Here is a 15,459-nt window from a genome sequence, read left to right as displayed (position 1 = left end):
TGATACTATGAAACTGTACATTATTATTGAATATAATTAATATTGATAGTATAGCCAGAACTGAATCCTTGTACTATCTTAAAGTCCCTACAGTGTGGAAACAGGCCCTTCAACCCAACAAGTCCATACTGACCCTCCAAAACGTAACCCTCCCAAACTCATTACTCCACATATACCCCTGACTACTGCACCTAACCGACACATCCCTGCACACTATGGGCTATATGTAGTTCACCTAACCTCCACGTCTTTGGATTGTGGGAGGAAACCCACACAGACACAGGGAGAATGTGCAAACTCCACACAGACAATCACCCAAGGGTGAAATCGAGCGTGGGTCACTGACACTGTGAGGTAGCAGTGCTAACCACCATGCCACCCTAAAGCCAAAGTTCAAAATCACACAACACCAGGTTATAGTTCAACAGGTTTAATTGGAAGCACTAGGTTTCGGATCATTGCTCCTTCATCAGGTGGTTGTCACCTGATGAAGGAGCGGCGCTCCGAAAGCTAGTGCTTCCAATTAAACCTGTTGAACTATAACCTGGTGTTGTGTGGTTTTTAACTTTGTACAGCCCAGTCCAACACCGGCACCTCCAAATTATGACCCTAAAGCCAGTTCTTGTTTTTAAGGAAGACACATCTATGTAGAGTCAAAGCTACCAAACCTAGACACTCCCAACTGAATGACAATCAGAAGTTAAAAATTAATAAATAAATAGCCTGAATTGATACTTTAACAATCTCACGACAAAGTGCATTCCAGCACTTTGAGTGTTTTTGAAGTGCAGTCTCTGTTGCAGTGCACACAGCACACAGCAAAGAACCCACAAATAAGAATGCCATTAAGGCATCATTGAAGGTTGAGCAGGTAGTCTGAGTTCTATGCTGGATTATAGCTCGCTTTTACGCATGGGACTTAAAACCACTTTTGTCTGATGCAGACAAGACAGAATCATGGTTCAAATTATTTGAAAGTATTTCTCAGCCTTCTGGGAAACAAAGGAGAGATTTCAAGTTAATACGGAGGAGAAACATACAGTGAGAAAGAGACAGCCAAACTGCAGAGATAGAAGTGCACGGTGGCACAGTGGTTAGCACTGCTGCCTCACAGTGCCAGAGATCTGGGTTCAATTCCCACCTCAGGCGACTCTCTGTGTGGAGTTTGCACATTCTCCCCGTGTCTGTGTGGGTTTCCTCTGGGTGCTTCGGTTTCCTCCCACAGTCCAAAAATCTGCAGGTTAGGTGAATTGGCCAAATTAAATTACCCGTAATATTAAGTGAAGGGGTAAACAAAGGGAATGGGTCTAGGTGGGTTGCGGGTCGGTGTGGAGCCGAAGGGCCTGTTTCCACACTGTAAGTAATCTTTAAAAAAAACAGTAAACTAGTGAAAGGAGCAATGAACAAACCAAAGATTCGTGAAAGTGAGTTGATGATGAAGAGCTACGAAGGGAGTGAGAGAGATTGAAATATTAATGAAGATATATAGGCCTGGATTTGGCCAGTCCTCTGGAGAAAGCGACCACTTGGATATCTTCAGGGAGAGAACCTGACCACAGGATATTCCCAAAGTGGAAATAGCAGAGCTACACTTACCTGCCAGCCCGAAACAGGCAACCAATTGAACGAGGCGAATGGTTAATGGAGGGCCATTTCTTGCCCCTGCCAACATTTTACTGTTGAGCTTTCAGTCCTCTAACTGGGTGAGGATTGGCCATCCTGAGTTGGACAGCAGTCCCAGTTGTAGCCTCTTTATTGAAGGCATGAGTGAGGGGTGGTGAGTGAGGGAGACGGTAAGGTAAACAGAGACCAGCAAAAGGAGACATAATTTCAGAGTGAGTGGCAAGTTGAAAGACAGAGAAGAAGTACGTTTTGTCGAATAAAATTTCCAACTGAAGCTCCACCTGGGGAGAATGAATGAATCAATAATATAAAATGATCAGTGAGAGTAATGTTGTAGTGGGCCATGTACTTTTGGCTGTTGAATTAAACTGGGTGGAAGAAATGTGCACACCTGATTCTTAAATTCTTTAAGTCACAGGATGTTTATGTATTTAGAACATTAGGTTCTGGTTGTCCAGGTTAATAATCAACAGCTTCTCAAAAGACTGTGTATAATAATTCATGGCAAATGTTGATCTTGTAAGACCTTCTTGATGATAACAGCAGGTTTATATAAAGAAAAAAAGAAGGCCTTATCTGAGTGCATGATCCAGAAAACATCCTGCGTGTTATTATTTTAACATGTTCATTTCAAATTTATTTCCCTATGAAAGACCTTGTTTTGTTTATTTTAAGCAGGATAAAACTTCCCATGAAAGTGCAAAGTTATCTCACCTGACTGTGCTAAGTGTTGTAATATTGTTGAATGCCATTTATATATCTGTACAAAACACAACAGTAGACTGCCAGAAGCCTGCCTCTCTTGCAGAGCTTTTTGGAAGTGTTTGAGGTACTGAGATTTGGAGCTTCTGTACAGGATATTGGATTTCTGTCTGTGGCTGTCAATGTATTGTGAAAGCTTTTGCTGGATTTACTCTGTATTTACTTGCCCTGTTCAAGAAAGAAAGGCTTATTGTGCTGGGGCCAAAATGTACAACTTGACCTAATGAGGCTATTATAAATGAGAAAACAGGGATTTCCGGTTGTACCATTAAAAGGCAGAGATAGAATAGCAAGGCAAGTCCAGAGCAATGTATTAATCCTTTATTTATGTTTTAACTTGCAAACCTGGCCTTTCCACGGGGATACAAGTTACCCTTTCCTGGTCGGATGTACTAGTCCTCCCCTATTCCATATGGCAAACATGTGTGTCACAAAGGATCGGTAAGGTAGAGTGAGGTCCTTCCACAGCCATACAAAATCAGAAACACCGTCCTGTTTGATTTTTTATTTGGGATGGAGCATGAGTTGATTTGAAATCTGATCTGGAGAACAATATTCAATTTGGGGGGGTCGACCTCAGACAGGGCATTTTAGCGTTAGAAGGCTTCATTTCATTCCTTGATGCATTCTTGAAATGTGCAATACAAATCCACAAGAATCTTTCTGGGGTTGTTAGGGTAGTCCAGGCTTGTATTGCCATGCGTGCAGAAGATTAAGAGGTGGTCTAACTGAGGTGTTTATGATGATCGAAAGAGTTGATAAAATAAATAGAGAAGAAAGCTTTTCCTCTGTCCAATTCTGGTTGCCCAGTTATAGGAGGGCATTCAGAAGAGATTTACCAGGATGTTGTTGGGTATAGAAGGTTCGAGTTATTAAAAAAAAGGCTGGATAGAGTTTGAACTTTTTTCACTGAAGTGTAAGAGGTTGACCTTATAGAGGTTTATAAAATCATGAGGGGTATAAATAAAATTAAGGATAGATGTCTTTTTGCTACGATGGGGGATTTCAAGACTGGGGGGCATATTCTTAAAGTGAGAGGAAAGAGATTTAAAAAGGACATGGGGATTTCAAATCTTTTACGCAGAGAGTGGTTCATGCATGGAATGAACTTCCTGATGAAGGGTTGGATGTGGGCACAGTTACAACTTTTAAAAGACATTTGGATAGATAGATGAATAGGGAAGGTTTGGATGAATATGGGTGAGGAGCAGGCAGGTTGGACTAGTTTAGTTTGGGATTATGTTCAGCATGGGCTGGTTGGACCGAAGGGTCTGTTTCCAATCTGCATGACATTGTGACTCTGGTGATGGAGTCCAGAACAAGGGGGCATAACCTCCAAATTAGTACATAGCCCCTCAGAATGTCAAAGGGTCGGAGAAATCTGTAACTTGCCACCACAAAAAGCGACCGAGAGCTGGGGGAGATGAGACAATCGACAATTTGAGAACCGAGATTGATAAATTTTTGTTAGGCAGAAGTATTAAGGATAAAGACCCGTACATGAGTTAGGAAACAGATAATTTAGTTGAATGACAGAATAGCCTTAAGGGACTGATTGTCTGAAGTCCACTGTTCATGGTTCAATTCAGAAATAAGCAGAGCTTGCTTCAGTGCAAAAAAGGGCCAACTATCCTCTTCCGATCTGTGAGTTTGATTAGCCTGATTAAACAACATTAGGTAAGGAGGCTTCAGTTTAAAAATGCCTTAATTATTTCAGCTAAATGCAATTAGAGCTTGTTTGAAAATAGAACTCCTTTACATATTTGGCTTTTTCCTTGATAAGGATTTGATTACCAATCAGTATTTTGAATTCTAAGTCATAGCAAATCTTTTTTTAAGTCTCTTGGATTCTAAAAGGTTCCCAGGAAAGAAGGTTAGCTCATCACAATAACTCAGGAAGCCTGACTGCAAAGGAATATCAGACTGCGGTAGGTAGATAAAGGTGGGGGTGATGGTGACAGGTCGGAGTGAAGGGTAATTCCCAGCCACCTTCCCCCCCAGCCGCAAGCCCCCTCCCATTTATCTCACAGCCTTCTTGGGCCCCCCCGCCACGTTACTGATTAAGAGCTTATGTTTGAAGCATCAACTGTCCTGCTCCTTGGATGCTGTCTGACTGGCTGTGCTTTTCCAACAGCACACCTTTTTGACTCACATCTCCAGCATCTGCAGTCCTCACTTTCTCCCGAAAAGGAATATTGTTTATTGCTGAACATCAAAACAGAGTCACTATTTGTGGCATACATAGGCCAGTCCCAGCCCAGGAGAGACAGGTCTGTCGAACCATCCCTGGGCCTGCTTTATGTTTACCTATGTATCACACACAACTGAAAGGTGTAGGAACAAATTACTGCAGATGCTGGAATCTGTACTGAAAATAACAACTGACCCGTTGTGATCGCCAGCATTTGTTATTCTCATAGCTGAAAGTCGTCTTTTTTTTCCATCACCAATCACCATGGACTTTTTTTGTCACTCTCAGTAAATCTCCTGAGTTTCCAATTGAATACTTTATACGTAAAGCTCTTTTAAAGGCAACACAAAAAGTGAGGGAAAGTGGGAAGGGGCGTTGATTTTTTTTTAATATTCAGTCTGCTTCAAGAAATTATTGCACACTTCTAGAACGGGTGAGACATGAACTAGGGCCTCCTGGCTGAAAGGTAGGGACACTGCCAATGCACCTCAAGAGCAGAACATTCAGTGTGGATTCTGAGTCTTTTTTACTGTCTAATATGCTAGTTCAGACATACCAGTTTGTTATGACATCTCTCTGGAGCAAGTGGGACTTGAACCCAGGCCTCCTGGTTCACCATCATTGTGCCACTAGCGCCCCGGTTCTGCTTTATGTTTTCATATCTGGAAGTGCTTTTACACACAACCAGTTTTCCCCACCACCAAATCGCTTTTTCCAACTATTAACTACAACCAGTAAATCACTCATGCAGCCAATCAAAAGCTTGAAAACAAAGCACATCATAGGCAATGCAACCCATCAAGAGTGAGGGAGGCGTAGGGAGAGCAGAAAGGGGTGGGTCTGCAATTTTGTTTTCAAATACGAGAATTTTATTTAAAGATTTCTACATGCAATTATCATTCATTAGAGTCTGAGCCCATAAAGTGATCAAAAATCTTGGTGGTGGAAAAATAAAATGTCTGTCATAAACATCTTGTTAAAATGGCAGCACAGTCAGACACGTAAGATGCAATTGCAGCAGTGATTCACATTCATCTCTTAGTTCAAATGCACTGTGCGTGAAATACACTATTGAGTTTTCTCCTATTACCCAATGCATGACAGAAGCTTTTTTTCATTTAGCCAGTACTGCAAGTACATGATTGTCTTTGGGTCATTTCACCCACAGACCAAGGTGATGAGGCCCAACTGATGTCAATAACCCTTTCATCTGGTGACTCCTATAAAATGTCAAATACAGTTGAGAAATGCTGCTTTTTTAAAAAATTTAACCTATTTTTCTATTAAGAGATGTTAAGCACCTCTGGAGCAGGTGGGACTGGAACCTCAGGCCTCTCTGACTGCGCCATAATAGGGCCCCTTGATGCTGCTCTTTTCATGAGATCATCAACAAGTTCCAGAATGAGTGTTCCTCACGTTGGTGAAATTGTGATCACAATTCAGGATTGAAGTCAGATGACGGTCTCAAACAAAGGGTCAAGAAACACTGTTAATGAATTTTAGTTGACAATTCAAGTGACAATCAGGTGACTTTCTCACTGTCCATTTCTAACACAAGTATTAACCCCTTTACCAGGTTGGTATCCATTGCTAAATGCAGGTTGAATAGACTTTTTAGCTTAAGACCCTATCTTGGCCACCTCAATGACTCTTCAAGTGTCAAAAGCATCCAGGGAAATGCAGCTTCTACAGCTGTAATGGATGCTAGTTTGCTAGCAAGTAACTTCATTAGCCAAATAAATCACGTTTCATTCAGTTCCCAATCAATTTGTGTCATTTGCTCAAAAGATGTAATTGATTGAATTGTAAGCAGTGTTCTTTGATATGGAACGAGTAAGTTAATTCTACTGCTTAGATTTAGTTTGTAAAATAAACATACAAATCAAACATGTCTGTTGGGCTTTTTTTGGTGTTCTGTCTTATATTTGAGGAGACTCCTCAGTGCCTGTGAGGGCTTACATTAAACTGTCCTGTGTTGGCTAAGCATAGCCACGTTACTGTTGACCTTTTTGACATGTGCTGGATACGAATGAAACCATAATGAGTGTATTTTCTTATGTATGTACACATTCAACTTGTTTACTCACTTCCAGTGAACATACATGAGCTTTTGTGTGATCATTCTGGAAGATCATCCATCAAATGAAACTGTAGACAAATGATGATCAATCACTGACAATTTTGTAACAGCCTGAAGTTCTTCTGGGAAGCGAGAAGGAAAGTAAAAATTACTTTTTTTGTAGCGGCTCTTGCAATCTCAGGAAATCCCAAAGTATTTTACAACTGAATAAATACTTTTAAAAGTGTAGCCACTCTTGTGATGTGGGAAATGCAGCAGTCAACTGATGCATCACAAGTTCTGACAAGCACCACATGATAACGATCAGATAATGTTTTTAATAATTTTTAAAAAAAGATTAATTCACAGCATGTTGACATCATTGGCTAAGTCAGCATTTGTTGCTCATCCTTAATTGCCCAGAGGGCAGTTGAGCAATATATATTGGCTCAGACACTGAGGGGAATATCTTACTTGAATAAGAAATATGCAATAGGATCTTGCCTTCCTATCTGTGAGGACAAACAGGGGCCTTGGTTCAACATCTCATCACATGACCTTCGATCACACTGTATACATGCTTTGCCACCCGTCAAATGTCACTAACATGCCCATTCCTCTCATGGAAGTGAATGTCAATAGGCCCTCCACTCCCTGTTCAATGAACTCGACAGACCTGTTTCTCACAAGACGTCTCAGCGAATTAGAAAACAAAAATATTTCTCTGCTTTTATTGTAGCTTTCTGTTAGAACTGAATTGCATCGAAATCCCAGTATTTATTTTCTGGATTTTTGGATCAGTTTTTAATAACAGAATGAAGTCACATGAAAGATTGGAAAGCCAACTCAAATGGAAGCTCATACCTGCTAGACATGGTGATGTTTTGAAGAAACAAAGTTTTTGTACTTTCAGTCTAATTTTTTTTAAAACTTGGTTTTCTTTAATCTTGAATTCTGCACACTTTGTCTTCAAGCATATTTCATTCAGTGCCAGGGGATTTGAATGCACCTTGACATCAATGAAAATGGGTACATTTTATGACCAAGTTTCCAGGTAGTGGCCTTATCCCATTAAGCATGCATTCGTCTCCCAAGCACAAACCATCCAATCTTTGAACATTATTTTCAGCTGTTTTAATGGCTTTTGCTCCAAAGTAAGTGTAAGTAAAGGTCCTATCCTCGTTTGATGTTAGACCTCAGGTATTACAATATCATAATCCGTGCTGCTTTGTAATCAGCAACCTATTCCTGTGCATTTGTGTCCAGTCTTTCTTCACCTTGGAGTGCAGAGTCTCAGATAGATAGGATAGTGAGGAAGGTGTTTGGTACTCTTGTCTTTACTGGTCAGTGCATTGCGTTTAGGAGTTGGGAGGTCATGTGGTGGCTCCACAGGACACTGGTTAGGTCACTTTTGGAATACTGCGTTCAATTCTGGTCTCCCTGCGATAGAAAAGATGTTGTTAAACTTGAAAGGGTTCAGAAAAGATTTACAAGGATGTTGCCAGGGCTAGAGGATTTGAGCTACAGGGAGAGGCTGAACAGGCTGGGGCTGTTTTCCCTGGAGCATTGGAAGTTGAGGAGATACTTTATAGAGGTTTGTTGAATTGCTAGTGACATAGATAGGTTGAATAGTCAAGGTCTTTTCCCCAGGGCAGGGGAGTCCAACCTAGAGGGCATAGGTTTAAGATGAGAGGGAAGATTTAAAAGGGACCTGAGGGGCAAAGTTTTCACACAGTAGGTGGAGCAAGTATGGAATGAATTGCCAGAACATGTGGTGGAGGCTGGTACAATTACAGCATTTAAAAAACATTTGGATAGATACATGAATAGGAAGGATTTTGAGGGATATGGGCCAAATGCTGGCAAATGGGACTAGATGGATGAGTTGGACTGAAGGGTCTGTTTCTGTGCTGGAGACCTCTATGACTCAAAGTAAAGCTAGAGGCACCATTTGGACAAAAGGATTGAACGCTTCTTTTTAATTAAAGGATATTTACGGAATAAATAATCCAGAGGTTACAAATTCAAATTCTACAATGGCAAGGTACAAAACTGACCTTGGACAAATTTGGGGAGGTGTGGAAAGAGCAAATGACCACAAAAGGAGCCAGATTGTTATTAAACAAATAAAAAAAACTGTCTCGGGAATGGGCACCTACCAATTCCATCCAGTCTGGTCCACAATGAACTGCATTTAATGTTTTCTGAAATGTCCTAGTGAACCAGGTCTATAACATATCTGTATGATAGTTTGGTGTCTTCATTCTGTGCTGTGAATTTGTTGAATTTTGGTTTTTTTTCACTTTGCTCTTTACAAAAGCATCATAAGATTATCTCTTACTGAATGGCTGATCCTTATTTCAAAATCAACACAAGTCAGGAATTATTAGTTCTCCATTAAAATTTCTAATCTAATGTCATAAAGGACAAAGTGATTAACATTGGAGAATCCTTATGGAGAAATATCAATAGAAATATCCTTCTATAAAAGGGGGTCAACATTTTATTTTGTTGAGAAACTAGGTTTTGGAGGAAGACATTTTAACTTCTCAGTTCCACCAATTTTATAAACAATATTTTCTATGTACATCTTTGGCTCAGTGTGTGACACTTTCACCTCAGAGGCAGAACTTGTGGTTCAAGCCCCATTCCAGACACTTGATCACCTAACCTAGACTGATCATCCAGTGCAGTACAAAGCCACAGCTACGTTGTCAGAGGTGCAGCCTCTCAGATGACATTTTAAACAAAGGCTCAATCTTTTCTCTCAAGTGGATCTGAAAGATTTCATGGTTGAAAAAGAGTCAGTAGATTTCTTACTGGTGTCAATATTTATCGCCCAATAAAAACAGATTTATCATACTTATGATTATCATATTGCAGTTTTTGCAAGCTGGCTGCCACACTTCTGACATTACAGCGATAACTACCCATCAAAAGTCTCTCACTTAAACTAATCTGTCTGGTTCCAGCTGAATATAAAACCATTTGGACCATCCTAAGGTCACAAAAGGCACTATATAAATGTAAGACATTTGATTTTACAAATGAGAAAAAAAAATTAAATTAGAACAAAAATATTGATTTCAATTATAATTTACAGTAAAAGCAACTGAAGCATGGCTTTGTACTATGTGGGTTAAAATTACAGGATTTGTAGTCACTCACAGGTTAATAAATCAAATCTGATGTGGAACAACAGCTTGCTCTGACCTTACAAACTTCTATTTCCTGGTGATTAGTGAATCTTGCCCTTTGCTGCTTTGCTACATCTCCTGTTTTTTTATAACCAAATGTCACTGGTTTTATAGATCTTGACCTTATCACATTCGAAGGAACTGTTTAATTCAACAGTTTCCAAATTAATTTCCTATTCACATTGTAATCACCCAAATAACATTCTGCCCCTTACAATGATTTGAGCATGCTTGTTTTAAAATTCAGTAGTTACGTGACAAATTAAATCCTGAAGCTTTGCATAAACATGGGAAGCAATTTCAAAAGTACGAATGAGGTGAAGCCAGGAGTGAATTTAATTAACATTCAATAAAAACTGCAAGCAGATGTCAGAGTTATTCAGCTTTGTGTTGTGAGAAATGCAAAGAGGGGGTTCCAAATATTGATCTAAATATTAATGTTTGCCTTTAAATTTGAGCTTCAAATTTCCAGCTCACTATGGGTTGCATGTTTGGTCCCAGATCCCAGTCCAGCTCTCGGGATGAAATGCAAGTTCAAAATCCCTGACTAGTAGCTGTGAGACTCAGGGAGAGACTTCCAAGGAGGTGGAGAACCTACATGGTTAAAAGTGCTCGACCTTCCCCCTTCATGGGTTATTATCTTAACTGTGCCTGAACTATTGCCCATTGTTCAATTTTTACTTCCAATTATCTAGGTCAGACCCATCCTTACACTTTGAAGTTATCTTTGCCCTTACTTATTCCTAGCCTGGATTATTCTGTATCCTGTTTCATAGTCAAACTGACCACTATAATGTAATGGTCACTGTCCTGAAATACTCCCTCAACAACTCATCTTATTTCTATTAACCATGTCTGGTTGTGTCTCCTTTCTTACTGGATTGGAAATATTCCGGAACACGCTATAGGAAGGTTTGTCATTCTCTATCCTTCACAATAATACTGTCTCAGTGTATTATCTTGTACTCCTCTGTAATTTATTTGCATATTAACATAAAGCAGTGTAATTGCCCCTTTTTTTATTCCAAATAGATTCTGTCCTCAGCTCTTCAAGGATTTCTCTGTCTTACACTGCAATCCATAATGCCACTCTTTCCTCATTCCTTCCTTATCTATTCTTTTCTAAACATGTTGTGTTCATAATATTTAGTATCCTGTCCTGCCCTTCTTGTAGCCGCAACAACATGGCACAAATCTTCTGGCCTCCAGATCATCAAGCATACAACCAACATACAACTACTGGCAGCTTGGAAGCTAAATTTGAATGAACTACAATCTGAAATTAATAGCTAACTCAATAACGGTGACCGTGACAACAAATATCGATTGTCACACAAACCCATGTGGTGCATAAATGCCCTTTTGGGGAAGGAAATCTGCCATGCTTACCTGGGCTGGCCTACATGTGACTTCAGATCCATGATAATGTGGTTGACTCATAACTAGTCTCTGAAATGGCCTAGCAGGCTATTCTGTTCAAGGGAATGGGCAACAAATGCTGGCCAAATTCCATGAAAGAATTAAATAAAAGCAGACGACCTGCCTGTTTATCTTATGATCTCTGATTTCCTGCCTCTCTGCATACTGTTATGCTGTGGGGTAACCACATCCCTAAACAACCTAGCCCCAAAGCTATCAAGCTCACAGATGTACTGCATCAACTGCTGCACATGGTCCAAAGCCTAGGGCTTGGGCTATTGTAACTGACGGCACTTTGTAAATCCCTACAGTGTGGAAACAGGCCCTTTGGCTCAACAAATCCACAATAATCCTCTGAAGAATAACCCACCCAGACCCATTCCCCAACACGATTATTCTACATTTACTCCTGACTAATGCACCTAACCTACATACCCCTGGACACTATGGGCAATTTTAGCACGGCCAATTCACCTGACCTGCACATCTTTGGATTGTGGGAGGAAACCGGAGCAGCCAGAAGAAACCCACGCAGACATATGGAGAATGTGCAACCTCCACACAGACAGTCGCCTGAGGCTGGAATCGAATCCGGGCTCCGAAGGCTGTGAGGCAGCAGTGCTAACCACTGAGCCACTGTACTGCCCCCAAATGGAAGTTAAATGTTGCAAATATGTTTATTCAGGGCATGAGAACCTATAGTCCTCACATGGTGCATGATGTGCACTGAAGCAGTTTGAACAAACCAGCCAACCTTCTATTAGATAATAAATCTGGCCACTGCTAATAAACCTTACTAATACTGCCAAACCATATGAAATCAATAAGTCTTTTCAATAGTGAAGAAATTTTCTATTTCAAAAATTGAGAAGACTCATCTGCTACTCACTTCTCTTCTGTTTCTATCACCAAACATTAAGAAGCTGATTGAATACTTTACTCGAAACTTTTAGTGTCTTGTAAAATCTTAGCTTTTTGGACTCTACCCAGTTTTAGCGCAAGGAAATCAAAGTATTGGTTCTTGCCAGCCAGCGAATACAGGCCCTCTGCATTGTTACTGTTTTATTTCATTTTTTTTTCAAATTTTTTAACAAATTTACAAATTTACAAAATTTTACAAACTGCTGTTGTTGTCACCTCAGGTAAGTAGTAGGCCCAGTCCTGGGCCTCAATTTATCTCCTTCAAAGATTTCCCAATGGTATTTCAGGATGCTCCAATTTAAGTTGAAAGGCAAAAGAATCAACAAGGGAAATACTCTTTACACACAGCAAGTGGATAGGATCAGCCTAAAATGATGTGAGTGACAGATTCAGTCATGACTTTCAAAGTAAGCGTTTGAAGAGGAAAGATCTGCTGGCCTAGGGCCAAAGGCCAAGTTGATTAGCCGATTAGCTCTTGCAGAGTGCCAGCGCTGACATAATGGGACAAATGGCCTCCTTCTGTGCTGAACTGTGTGGAATGGAGGGGCTGAGTAAAATGAGAGAGTGGGGTACAGGGGATCAGGAGAGTGAGAAAGGATAAAGGGACAACAGGAAAGGGAGGAAGTGAGCAGAGCAGAAGGTCAAATTGCAGGGGGATGAGTGGGATCGGTCTTCAGCATTGCATTGGAACCAACGTGAACACTCCTTTCCCTTGCAGCTGAACATTCAGGTCCATCTATTTTTAATAAACTTACCACTTTGCTGCTGTTCCTTTAAAGACCACTGGTTAGATCGTCTGCAGGCTACACTTTCCTAAAGGCACATAATCTTGACCCAAGACCAGTTTTGCAAATTGCAGGCATTAGCACTGATATCTTATTCTCAACGTAGCAGATAGCAGCAGCCACTAACCAGGCCAGAGTCCACTTAATGCGATTTAGTTAAGGGCAGAAAAACAGACATCTAAGCCATTCAACACAGATGTTGAAACTATAATGTCTTGCTAAATCACCAGAATAGTAATCCTAAGTAAGTGAACCTACTCAGTAAATGATGGGTAAGAGCCTGATAATGCAGGACATCCCCCAGAATGTAAATTCAGCTTGTATCTTCTTTCAGTCCATTAACTTTCAATTACTCTGCTAAATCCTCTTAAATCTAATTTGGAACATTATTGAATTATTTTCTATCTCTTTTGTTCCTTCACCGAGCTCTTCAAAGATGGACTATTTGTGGCTTTTAACAAGATTTCACGTTGTCATTCTGTGTAAGGCTTCTTCCGCTCTCAAAAGTCAAGCCCACTTTTTCTCCAGAGTTTTCAGATCTTCTGCGTTACATGTTATGATGTCGTAATTGTCATATATTTATCTGGCAATTATCCTCTAAACGCCCCAATTCCTTTGAATAGCTCTCATTCCTTTTTAGGTCTTTTCTTTATTTCAAAAAATACTTTATTCTTTATAAATATATAGTGGTAAAATAGAGGTTCAGTTCTGTACAGTAGCATATCAAGGCAACAAACAAACAAATATTGGTGTCTAACTCCATTCAAACAAACCAAAGGCATCTATTACATATACAGGACTATATTTATATGCATTGAGGCACTCAGAGAGTCCAATAACTGAATGGACCCCCTTTTAACTTCAGCAGGAAGACCCCAGTCTTTCCCCACGACAATCTTATATTACATACAAGAGAGGAAGACTTTCAAGACCTGAGGGTGACCCAAAGCACTTTAGTCAGTGTAACCTGTTTAAAAAAGTGTATTTGCTATTATTATGTAAAGGGAGAAGAAGCAGTAGGTTTCCACAAGCAGCAATGTGATAATGACCAGAAATCTGCTTTTAGAAATGTTGATTGATGAATAAATATAAGACAAGACACAACATTTCATACCATAATTTACATTACTGTTACTTTCCTTCAATTGAAGTCTACCGTTAGCTCTTAGAAAAGTTTAAGATCATAAGAAATATGTTCAAGAACCGTCCATTCAGCCCCTTGAGCTTGCTCCACCATTCAATAAGATCATGGCTGACATGACTGTGATTTTAACTCCACTTTCCTCCCTTTCCCCATAATCCATGTCCTGTTAATCAAAAATATGTCCAATTTAACCTTGAATATATTCAATGTTCCATCCTCTAATGTTGCTGTGGGAGAGTTTAATGACTCTGAGAGAGGAAATTCCTCAACATCTTTGTCTTAAATTATGGACCCTTTATTTCCAAACTCTGCCCTCTAGTTCTAGATTTTCCCACAGGACTATTATAATCCCATGCCAAACCATCTCAAGTTTGTGTACATCCAATGTAAGTAAGGAGGCTACAACTCTACACAATCCTTTAGGCATTGTCTCACTGATATCTTGTATACTGCAGTAAGTATGCCCTACTTTTATATACTGTCCCCTTGTCATAGAAGTCAAATTTCATTTGCTTTACTCATTACTTGTTGTAGCTGCATGCTAACATTTTGTGTTTCATGTCCAGGGATGGCCAGGCCCACAAATATTGAACCATTCTGCAGTCTCATTCTATTGAAATAACATTGTGCTTTCCTATTTTCCTGCCAAAGTGGACAACCTGATTTCTTCTCACATCCACCGATTTTCTTGCACACGCACTTAGCCTATCTATCTCTGTTAGCAGACTCTATGACCTCTTAACAACTTGATTTCCGACCAATCTTTGCATCATCTGCAAATTTGACTACATTACAGTTGATCTGCTAAGCTAAGTTCTTAATATTGGCAGCACTGATGCCTACAGTGCTCAATACTTACAGGTTAGCAACCTGAAAATTACTCATTTTCCTAACTATCTCTTTCCTGTTAGTTAGCTTAATAATGGATTCTAGAATTTCCCCAATGATCAATGTTAGATTAACTAGCTATCGTTTCCTTTTTTTCTGCCTGCCTTCTTTCTTCAACAATGGTATTACATTTACAGTTTTCCAAACCACTGAGACCTTTTCAGAACAGAGGAAAGTCTGAAAGATTTCAACCAAAGCATCTATTCTCTTCAGGAACTTTTGTATGACCCTAGGATATATTAGATCTAGGTACTTTTCAACCTTTAGTCTCATAGAAACATAGAATCCTTGCAGTGCAGATCGAAACCATTCAACCATCGTGCCTGCACCAACCTTCCAAAGAGCATCCTACCCAGAATCACCCTCCAATACTGTCCCCATAACCCCTCATTTACCATGGCTACTCCACCTAACCTATATATCCCCAGACACAATGGAACAATTTAGCATGGCCAATCCACCTAACCTCA

The sequence above is a fragment of the Chiloscyllium punctatum genome, chromosome 40, assembly GCF_047496795.1.
Source record: "Chiloscyllium punctatum isolate Juve2018m chromosome 40, sChiPun1.3, whole genome shotgun sequence".
Taxonomy (NCBI): domain Eukaryota; kingdom Metazoa; phylum Chordata; class Chondrichthyes; order Orectolobiformes; family Hemiscylliidae; genus Chiloscyllium; species Chiloscyllium punctatum.
This window is presented reverse-complemented; position numbering follows the sequence as displayed.